Source organism: Microtus oregoni, unplaced genomic scaffold (assembly GCF_018167655.1).
Source record: "Microtus oregoni isolate MIOR12 unplaced genomic scaffold, Mior012 000008F_ref0000371, whole genome shotgun sequence".
In the NCBI taxonomy this organism is placed as follows: Eukaryota; Metazoa; Chordata; class Mammalia; order Rodentia; family Cricetidae; genus Microtus; species Microtus oregoni.
In genome coordinates this window covers 871,648-882,811 of record NW_024543067.1, presented here as the reverse complement: position 1 = coordinate 882,811, position 11,164 = coordinate 871,648, and positions in this window count along the sequence as shown.

Below are 11,164 nucleotides of genomic sequence, written 5' to 3'. Positions count from 1 at the left end.
TATATAAAATGTTAAATAACCAGCCCCAAAAGAGCAGAATACATAAATGTCAAAAAAATCAATAAAAATCCATATTTGTTATTATTAAGAGAATGAGACCTAGCTAAAAATTTAAATTAATATTATGCAAATTTTTAAACAAGTCATAAATACAGAAGGATATCTAAACAATTTTTTTACATGGAACAATTCTTCAACATTGTAACTAGCATATAAATTTACATCTCCAAATGGATTCAAGGTAGAAGGAAATATGAAAAATACTTAATTTATTAGGATTATGGGTTCTGTCTAAAATCACATCAGTTTTAGAACTTTATAAATATTATAATATTGATTTTTCAATAAAAATATCTTGAAAGTTTAGCTTTTATAAAATAAAAGCTTTTAGTGAATAAGATTCAATAAGTTCAATTCTATCAAAATATTAGATTTAAATATTAATTATAGCTATAAAGATATTTTTAAATGATTACAACTGCTTAATTTGTAGAATCCAAATTAAACATCATTCTCACGCATCTAAGAGCCACGGGAAAAAGAGAAGAGGGTCCCAGAATGGATTTGGAGTAAGGACTTCAGAAGAGGACAATAATGTTCCTGGAATTGCTGATTGTCTTCTGTTTCATGACTCATGAAATGGTGACTCACTGTGTTCTCACTTTGTATGTATGCCAGAGAGAGATCCCTGTAGAAATTAGCAGAGGTTGCTCATCTCCATGAGACTTAGACTGCTGAGAGGCAAATTCACAAAGGGAAATAAACAAGAATTCCTGCAGTGGTTTTCCTCACAAGGAATGTATAGGTGATATCTCTTTATTACCTCTGGAGACAAGACAGAAAAGGGGTCATGCTCATCCAGCTCACTTTGAAATTGATAGACTAAAGGAACCTTTATGAAAACATGAAATGAGTATATATGCAAAGGAGAAAAATCACAGCGGAGTACAGATAAGCAATGTGGAAACTAGCAACTGAACAGGTGAAATGGTGACTTCAAAGGAGCATGTGAGCCTCTGTGTTAAACTTCTAGAGTCATAGTCAAAAAATCTAAAAGAGGGCATGACACCTTAGAATCTCACTGCCCACTGGTACAGACTTTTGTAGATTGTTCACTAATAAAGATCCTTAAGATTATATCCAAAGTGATTGCATTTTATAATAGAAATTATTTCTCTATCCCACCACCGAGCAGAGCAATTGGGATCACTTTAATTCAAAGGCTTTCACAATCGGAGAATTAGCACATCTCTCCAAACTTAACTAATCTAATATTTAGCTTTTAAATTAAGTTATATTATGGAGTCTATTGTCTTAAATATTTATTTATTAAAATAATGACAACATTTTAAAATGCTAAAGATTGTAAGATGTGGTCTCAAACCACTCCAGATAGGCTCAATAATGATTTTATTTACTGCAAAGAGAAAAACGCTAATACTCGCAATTGAAATTCTATGAGCCCAATCGTTAATAAAATCCCGCAATCAGTAAGATTTGAATGTATTTTCTTAATGATGCTGATTATTTTAGATTTATAACTAATGATAAGAATGATATTTATGCTCTTTCTAAAAAGCGACTACAAACGTGCTGGCATAATTGGTAGTATTGTCTGTTGAATGACTCCTTGGTGCCAAGCCCAGGGGCAAATGCTTTACATTCCTCATTGTCTAATTCCCACAATAATTAGATAGGACAGCTACTCCTAATAGTCACACTTCAAACAGAAAAAAATCTGAGACTTAGAGTGTCTGAACTGCCCCCAAAGTCTAACTCAGTATTCATTACAGACAGGCTGCAAACTTACCAATCTCTTCTCAGAGGCCAAAACAGTGAATGAATGATTACTGATTGCCTCACTCTTCCTTGAATTGGAAAGTGATCTCTTTCAGGTTTTCTGAAATAACGGGATATGCCCAGAAGTTGATAAAAACACAAAGTCAAGACCAAATCCTGTTAATGGGAAATTTGTTTTTCTCCCTGAACCAATCCATTTCTACTCTGAAGCATGAAAATTAATCAGGTTTGTCATGGTGAGCCTAACTATGGGCTGTTATTAACAGTCGTAAAAATTTCAGGACACAGTATTTGACTTGATAACCTGGTGTGAACAAAACCCCAAAGGTTAATTTTTATGGTATACACAATGCATTTCTATTTCTGTCCCTGCATACCGATCCCAGTAGAGTGACTGGAGGGGTTCTTGTATTCCTTTATTATGGATTATGTGTGGTTATTTCTTTATATAAATGTCATATGTGAATGTGGTTTGGATTGAGCAGGGTTTTTTTTTCTTTTTTTTCCTAAAGTTAAGGGGATAAGTCATTGGTCTGTTTGAGTTACTTTTGGGGTAGGAGGGGAGTTGACCCTTTCTGTTAATGAAAATGAAAAATGTCTTCAGAAATATAGCTTATATTTCTGTAGGTACAGTCTCAACAGTACTCATATAAATAAATACAATCAAGTAAATAAAAGAGTAAAAATATAGGATTCTAAAACCAGAAATCCTACTCATGTCTCATCAAAGAATAAAAGCTTTGGAAATGCTTTTTTTTCACACAACAGAGTCACTAAAATCATTACTGTCGAAGAGTGCCCTGCAGCGCAGCCCAGGTCTGGTCTTAGCAGTATGCGCTAGACCCCAGTTCGCGAGCTTCGGAAAAGGGGCTGAAGGTTGAGAATACTCATGCAGAGACGGAGTGACACACAGACCTTCAATCACTGATACCAAAGCCCCTCTTTATTAGCACCTTGTAGGCTTAAATACACTGCACTCAACGGGCAACAGGTGAAAATCCCATCCTCTGATCCTCTAAGCTAGGCACAGTTCTAGTAACTTTAATTAGAAGGTTCTAGGAGGGAAGAGCAGCTGAAGGCCAGGACTCATTAGTCCCAACAGAAGACACTACACATAAATAACCATCTCCGCTCTGTCACAAGCATGAAACTTATTTCAAACACACGTCTTGTTCTACAAGAATCCTAGCCTTTAATTCATAGCAACCCCTTTGCCTTTGCCTCAAAAATAATGGAATCACAGACATGAGTCAATGACACTACACCGAGAATTTTTAAAGTAAATGTTTTTTTTCTGCTATAAATTGCTTGGGGGATAAAACAAACAAAGGAAACTTTAAAAACAAAAACCTTAAAATTAAATACAGGTCATCATGATACAAGAATCTTATTTTTTTTTTTTGTTTTACAGGAAGGCTCAAGATATCTAGTTTATGAAATAGTTCTAACACTCATAAATATAAAGGGCTATCTTTTGCAAGTGATCTTAATTTCAACAACCTATGTGTTGGTGGCTGTACACCTTTTTAGTACTCTTACAATATGGATCACTGAATTTCGGAAAATAATTAGGACTCTGATCTGAAAGCAGATTAGTGTATGGGTTACAAGTTTTCAAGATCTGGCAATGGGTTTAAGCAATTGGCTGTTGTTTCATTCCCACCCACCCATGCATCACAGCTCATTACCTCAACTGTAAACCTGTTGGAAACCTCAGGTCTTTACCACATACCCATCACATAAAACCAATGAATGCCCAGCATTCTTTGTTATGTCCTTTTGATTCTCCTCCCGTACATTATATCCCAACAACAGTTTCCCTCCCTCCACTCATCCCGGTCCCTCCTCCCACCTTTCCTTTCCACCAGATCCACTTCTCACTTGCTTGTGAAAAAATAAATGATGAGCAGGACTCCCAGGGATATCAACAGAACAAGGCCTAATAAATTACAATAAGACTATGTACAAACCTTTGAATCAAGGGTAGATTGCACAAAACAGTAAGAAAAAAAGGGTCCCAAGTGCAGGCAAAAGAATCAGAGACACCCCACACTCCCACTGTTGGGGGTCTCGTAAGAACACCAAGCTAAACAACTATAACATATATCCGTAGTACTTATCTCAACCCACACAGAGTCTGTCACTCTAGTCTCTGTGAGCCCCTTATGAGCCTTAACTTATTAACTTATTAATTAGTGTTAACCGCTTCTGTGGGCTCTGTTGTCATGGTGTCCTTGGGCCCTCTAGCCTCTACAATCGTTCCTCCCACCTTCTGTTGGGCTTCCCTGGATCAGCCTGGTTCTTGGTTGTGGATGTGCAGGTAGATGCCATAAAAATTATCTCACACTAGCTCAGAACTGAGTATAATAAAAGGGTTATTTATTTAGGGGTAGACTCACAGATCAGAGTTCTCTACGTGAACAGGGAACAGGAACCAAATCCATAAGCCAGAGGGGAGAGAGAGAGCATGTTCTTTATGCTGACATTTATAAGAGGCGAAACACAAGTGGGCTGGTATCTTAAAAGGCTACTGGTTTAAGGTGTTCCCACATAAGCTCCCACTTTTGTTTAAATAAAGAACTCTGGGACTGGAGAGATGGCTCAGCCTTTAAAGTTTAGACTCACAACCAAAAATATAAGAATTCTAAGCCTAATATAAAACTATATACAATAAGACCAAATATCAAGCATAAAAATTAGAATAAAAACCAGCATAAACAATATCAAACAAGAAACACATGTTAAATGTTTCAAAAATTATTCTATCCTAAGGAGTCTGTCTTGTATTAGAAATGGCTTGACTAAGTTATAAGAGGGAAGTAAGTGTAACTATCTAATCTTCAATCCCATCAAAAACCTGAGAAGAGAGATACTATTACTTGAGTAGGCATGAAGTGCAATCAAGCAGCTTCTAAAATGTGCAATAAATGAGAGAGACAACTGGCTTCCTGGGCAATTGCCCAAAGTCTCATTTGCAGCATTGGAGCAAACAACTTTGGCTAAGGCCTAGAGTAACTGAGAGACCATTTTCAGAGACAGGAAATTTTTCAAAAGAGTCTCACCCTGTCTTGGCAAGGTTTGACAGTATTTTTTCTTGTATCCTGTTTGTTCTTTTCTGCATTTTGTCAATGGTCAAAGCATTGACAATTCCTTGCTTAAAAGACAGTTTTGCCAAGAAGAAAACAAGCTCCCTATTTCACAAGTCTTTGAAGAAGATACCGGAAAATGGAAAGATCTCCCATGCTCTTGGATAGGAGGATCAACATAGTATAAATGGCAATCCTACCAAAAGCAATCTATAGATTCAGTACAATCCCCATCAAAATCACAACACAATTATTCACAGACCTTGAAAGAACTATAATCAACATCAAATGGAAAAACAAACAAACAACAAAAAAACAGGATATCTAAAACAGTCCTATATAGTAAAGGAACTTCCGGAGACAATACCATTCCTTACTTCAAACCCTATTACAGAGCTGCAGTAATGAAAACAACTTGGTATTGGCATAAAAACAAAGACATTGACCAATGAAATTGAAATGAAAACCTGGATATAAATCCACACACCTATGAACACCTGATTTTTGACAAAGAAGCTAAAATTATACAATGGAAAAAAGAAAGCATCTTCAACAAATGTTGCTGCATAACTTGATGTCAACATGTAGAAGAATGAAAATAGATCCATATCTATCACAATGTACAAAACTCAAGTCCAAATGCATTAAACATTAAAGACCTGAATATAAATCCATTCACACAGAACCTGATAGAGGAGAAAATGGGAAGGAGTGTTCAATGCATGGACACGAGAGACCACCTCTTAAATATAACACTAGTAGCACAGACACTAAGAGTAATGATAAATAAATGGGACCTCCTGAAACTGAGAAGCTTCTGTAAAGCAAAGGACACAGTTAATAAGACAAAAAGGCAACCTACTGAATGGGAAAAGATCTTCATCATCCCACATCAGACAAAGGACCGATATTCAAAATATATAAAAAAACTCAAGAAATTAGAAACATTCAAAATAACCCAATTAAAAAATGGAGTACTGAATTAAACAGAGAATTCTCAACAGAATTTCATATGGCCAAAAGGTACTTAAGGACATGTTCAACTTCCTTAGCTATCAGAAAAATGTTACTCAAAACCACTCTGAGATACCATCTTACACCTATCAGAATGGCTAAGATCAAAAACACTAATGATAACTTATGCTGGAAAGGATATGGAGTAAGGTGAACACTCATCCATTGCTGGTAGGAATGCAAACTTGTACAACCACTTTGGAAAGCAACATGCAGTTTCTCAGAAAATTGGGAATCAACCTACCTCAGGATCCAGCAATACCACTCTTGGGAATATATCCAAAAGATGCTCAATCGTATTACAAAAACATTTGTTTAACTGATCTACAAATGTAGCAAAATATCATTAGAAATCATTTCATTGAATCTTTTTTGTTTTGTTTTGCTTTTTGGTCAGTCATATTTGATCTACCCTGGATCTCTAGACTCTCCAGTCTCGCTTCCTGGCCATCTAGACAGTGTCAGGCAAGGTGTCCCTCTAGAGGTGAGGTCCTTAAGATGGACCAGTCATGGAAAGGCCACTCCCAAAAGTTCTGTGCTAGCATTGTCCCAGCACATCTTACAGACAGGATAGATTATAGGTTGAAGGTTTTGTGGCAGGGTTAAAGTCTCAGAACTGCTGCTGGGAGACTTGCCTGGTAATAGAAGATACATGGTTCAGGATCCATATCTCCTATTATTAGATAACTTTTACTAAGGTCCCTCTTGTAGTGACTTTACACTGTTATAGGTCTCTACATCAATCCCCAAAGCTCCCCAATGACAGTCTGGGATTCTCTCCCTCTTTCTTTCTCACCCCATCCAATCGCTTCTGCTCCTCCACCTGCCCCAAGTACACCAATAAAATCTATGCTATTTGCCTTCCCAGGAAGATACATGCATCTACCTTTGAGCCCTCTTTGTGGGAGTCTGTGGATTGTAGCATGTCCACTTATAATTGAGCACATTCATTATTGTCTCTCTTGCCTGGGTTACCTAAACCAGAATGATTTTTATAGTTTCAGCAATTTCCCTGATCACCTAAGATCACTTTTGTTGGCACACCATTTAGGACTGGAGCGTGTCATGTTTATTGATGGCTTTACCTGGATAGATGGGATATATTTACAATAGAATAATAGAGTCGTGTATGTGATAAATGTTCCATGACGCGCCCACTAATCGACAGTAAAGGAAAAGTAACAAACACACATACCATTGAGAAGCCCTAACACTGCCATCTCAACTGTATATCCTGTTTTTCCCTAACAGAGATTCCAGCAATTTCTGAAAATGTAAATCACACTCCACATTAATAAAATTAACAGTTTTAGTACCATAAGAGGCACAGGAATAATAGAGGCTTGTATCTAAGGAGTTTTGTTTTGATTGGCTTGGCCTTTGCTACTTGAATCACATTTTAACCCAAGGCTCCGAGGCAAAGATAAGTGACTATCCCTAAAAAGCACAACTCCAGGTAATAGATTCTGAACAACAGTAATGAATTCTGAACACCCTCCAGGGTACATAGGGACCTGATATATAGGAAAGAAATGAGATTGGTCCATGGGTAATAAAGCAGAGAACCACTATCATCAAGTGGAAAAACCTGGATTACAAAAATAAATTGCTACTAAAAAAATCTGAAAATTCTGGGCAGTGAGGCAGAAATTAAAAAATAAAAAATTGAAGGGAAAATAACATATGAAACTAATCTTCAAAAGTTTTGTAATTAAGGGACTAGGAGGAGCCAGGTGACACTTCTTGTGATGCTGAGTACAAGGGCCTATGTCTTTGCTTTTGCAAGACATCAGAGGAGATTCTTTGATCTTTCTGAAAGTAAAAACTTAATTAATTTGTTTCGTTTATTGTTAAACTTTAACAAAAGTCTCATCAATATTTCAAATTGGTCATATTTTCAAAACTGTTACTGTCTCTTCTGATAATAAGTAAAAATTAATAGATAGTCCATGTTCTAATATTTAATAGAATTTCAACTGCAACATCATGGTTAATCTAAAAATAAGGCTATGCTTATTCCATATCAGTACAGTTCATCACTGTAGATATTAGGTTCTGACCTCTGTGTAGGCCTTCAAGACCTGATAAGTTTGACTGGTGTATTTAAGGTATGAGACAATTTTGACAGTCTGGCCTAAAATTGGCATTTATTAAATCAGCAATGTTTTATTTAGTAATTATTTATTGTGAGGCTTTGTCTATACTCCAGATTATAAAGACAAGGAAGTTAGCCATAATTCAACTGCAAGAAATGCAGTCATCTTCATTTGCTTAGATAGTCTATTGGCTGCAAGTTATCACATTGACAGTTTCTGTTAAGGCAACTGTGAGGGAATATTTTCCCTCTTAGCTTTAGGAGTTTAACTTCATGATTGACCGGTCTCATTTCTGAGCAATGCTGAGGCAGAGCATCACCGTGGCCGGTTGTGACAGAACAAAGTGTCTTACTGCACCCAGGAATCAAAGAAGGTGAAGTGGAGGGAGTAGAAGATAGGATACATCCTTCAGAGACATTACCCCGGGGGCCACTGCCTCCAACCAGTCCTTGCCTTCTTATTCTTACATCAATTTTATTAATTCTATCAAATTATGTATACACCGATGGATTAATTCCTTCATGAAATCAAAGCCTTCATGAACCAATCTTCTCTCAGGGCTACATCTCTGAACATAGTTACACTGGGAACTAGACCATCACCAGACTAGTCTTTTGGAGAGACACTTGCTAAATGAAACATAATAAGCACCTTTAGCAGTATACCACAGACTAAATAGCGTGAGCATTATAAATTTAGTTTCTTACAGTTTTAATGTTTGGGATCCAAGATAGTGTATCAGCAGGGCTTCCCCCTGCTGAAGACCTACTGCTGGAAGCTTCCTGTTATAGAACAAGGGAGAGAAAGGGGTCTCTGATGTCTGTTCTCATGAGGACACTAACCTTATCATCAAAACCTATAGCATGACATCATCCAAGCTTCATTATCTCTAAAAGATTCCCTTTATACATACCTTCACCTTGGGATTTTGTGCTTCAGTATATGAATCAGGGACACAATTCAGTCCAAAGGAAAGGACAAGAAGAATAGAGAGTTAACTGTGGTCAGTCTTTCTTTTCTACAGCAGTATTCCAAAGTGAAAAGAATATAATGCAGGTTGAGAATCAGCACAACGGTAGTATTAGTGAGCCTTGAGGTCCTAGGTAGAACATTTTCCTAAAGGAGACTATAAATACAGAGTACTGGAAACCCTAGAAAAAACTGTCACCTGGAATGTGTGTGTGTTTGCGTGTGCATGTGCATGTGTGCTCTCAACTATAGATGTATGCGTGCAGACCAGAATTCTAGACTACACAGGGTGCCTAGTTCTATGGCCATTTACCTTCTTTTCTTTTTATTAATTTTAATTAAAATATATTTAACTCTTTTTTTCCTTTTGTCCTTCCAAATCATTCCATGTTCTCTCCCTCCAACTCCTAGTACCACCTAACACTCCTCAAATTGTTAGCATCTTTAACTTTGATTCTTGCTGTTGCACAGAGATGGGGGCATGTATATAAATCTAATAGCTTTCACTGTATTTGGAGCTCACTGTGTGACTAGACAGGCTAAGTAACAATCCCCTGGGATCCCTTGGCTCTGCCTATAATACACAGTCTATTGGTAAACAGGTAGCTTCTGTTAAAGTTCACTGAGAAGCTGACTCTGCAAGTGGGACCCTCTTCTCACAACTAAAAACAATTCAAAGACAAGCTGTGTTGTATTCATTTATGCTGTGGAATAATTTAATGATGCAAATATAAGTTGCATTCTTTTATGTGCATTCATTTAACTCTGTAAAGCTGTGTTACTGTGTCTGCCTAAAACATTTGCTTTGTCTAATAAAAAACCGAATGACCAACGTAAAAGTGAGAAACAGGCAGGCTTTCAGGCAGAGAGAATAGACTGGACGAAAAATCTAAGTTGAGAGAAGAGGGAGGAGCTAGCAGCCACACAGTCAGCCACAGAATAAGAGGGAAAGAAAGAAATATAGAATGAAAAGAAGGTAAAAAGCCCAGAGGCACAATGCAGATAAAGAGAAATGGGATAATTTAAGTTAGAAAAGCTTGCTAGAAACAAGGTAAGCAAAACCCAGGCATTCATAAGCATAAGTCTCCATGTATTCATTTGGGAGCTAGGTAGTGGGCCCCAAAAGAGGATAGATAGATAGATAGATAGATAGATAGATAGATAGATAGATGATAGAAATAAAATCCAACAACAAACATCAAGCATTCAGCATGTTTATGTCAAATGCCTCCAAAACTTGTATTTTGGATCATGCTGACCCTTTATCTTTAGTAACAGGAAAAGAGAAAAGCACTTAAGGATATTGAGAACAAATCCTTCAGAAAACCCAGAAGGCAAAATATTCTCAATAGTGGTAATTATAGTTTACTCTAAGTAGAAAATGCTTGCAGTAGGAATGAGTAGTGGGAAGTTCAGCTATGGTAAGGTCATCCTCAGAAAGATTAATCAGGAAGTCAACAACTACATTCAGTTTCTGCTGCGTGTTTGTAAGCTTATGATTTGATGAGATATTATCAATGTTTACTGTCTCAATCAGATTAATACAATCATCTCCAAGGAATGTTGCAAACTCTTGACCTAATGACGTTTGCAACCACTGTGCTGTTGCTACCTGTCTGATTCCTGCTGTGTTATTCTTTCGCTCCTGCTTGCTATCTAATTAATGGGCTCACTCTCTTGAAACTAAAAGTATAAATATCAAAGATTGCTCTCCAGACCATGGAGAACACTGCCAATCAGCCAGGACTGGAGTTCTAGGTACCCACTATGCTGCTCTTTGCACTGGTACTGAGGACCTGAACTAAATCCTCCTGTGGCACAGTATGTACTTCACACACGAAGTCATCTTCCAGGCCCTTGTTATTTATTAATTTCCTAAAATTTATTTTGTATTTTAGAAAAGTCTTTTCTTAAGAATTTTCTCTCTATGAATTTTCAAGGCTTTTGTTCTCACATCTTTTGTGGTAGCACTATAAAATAAAAATTTTTAAATTTTAAAATAATGTAAAACCTTAATTGCTCAACACAATTCTCCTTCTGAAACTATTTTCGGTTTTCTGGATCCATGAAATAAGGAGATGATGAAATAAGAGTGATCTATGAATTCCCCAAATTCTCATTCTTTATTCTTCATACCCTCAAGTTCACCACCTAAAGCAACTTTTTATTTGTTTATGCAGACTTAAGGATTCCATTGAT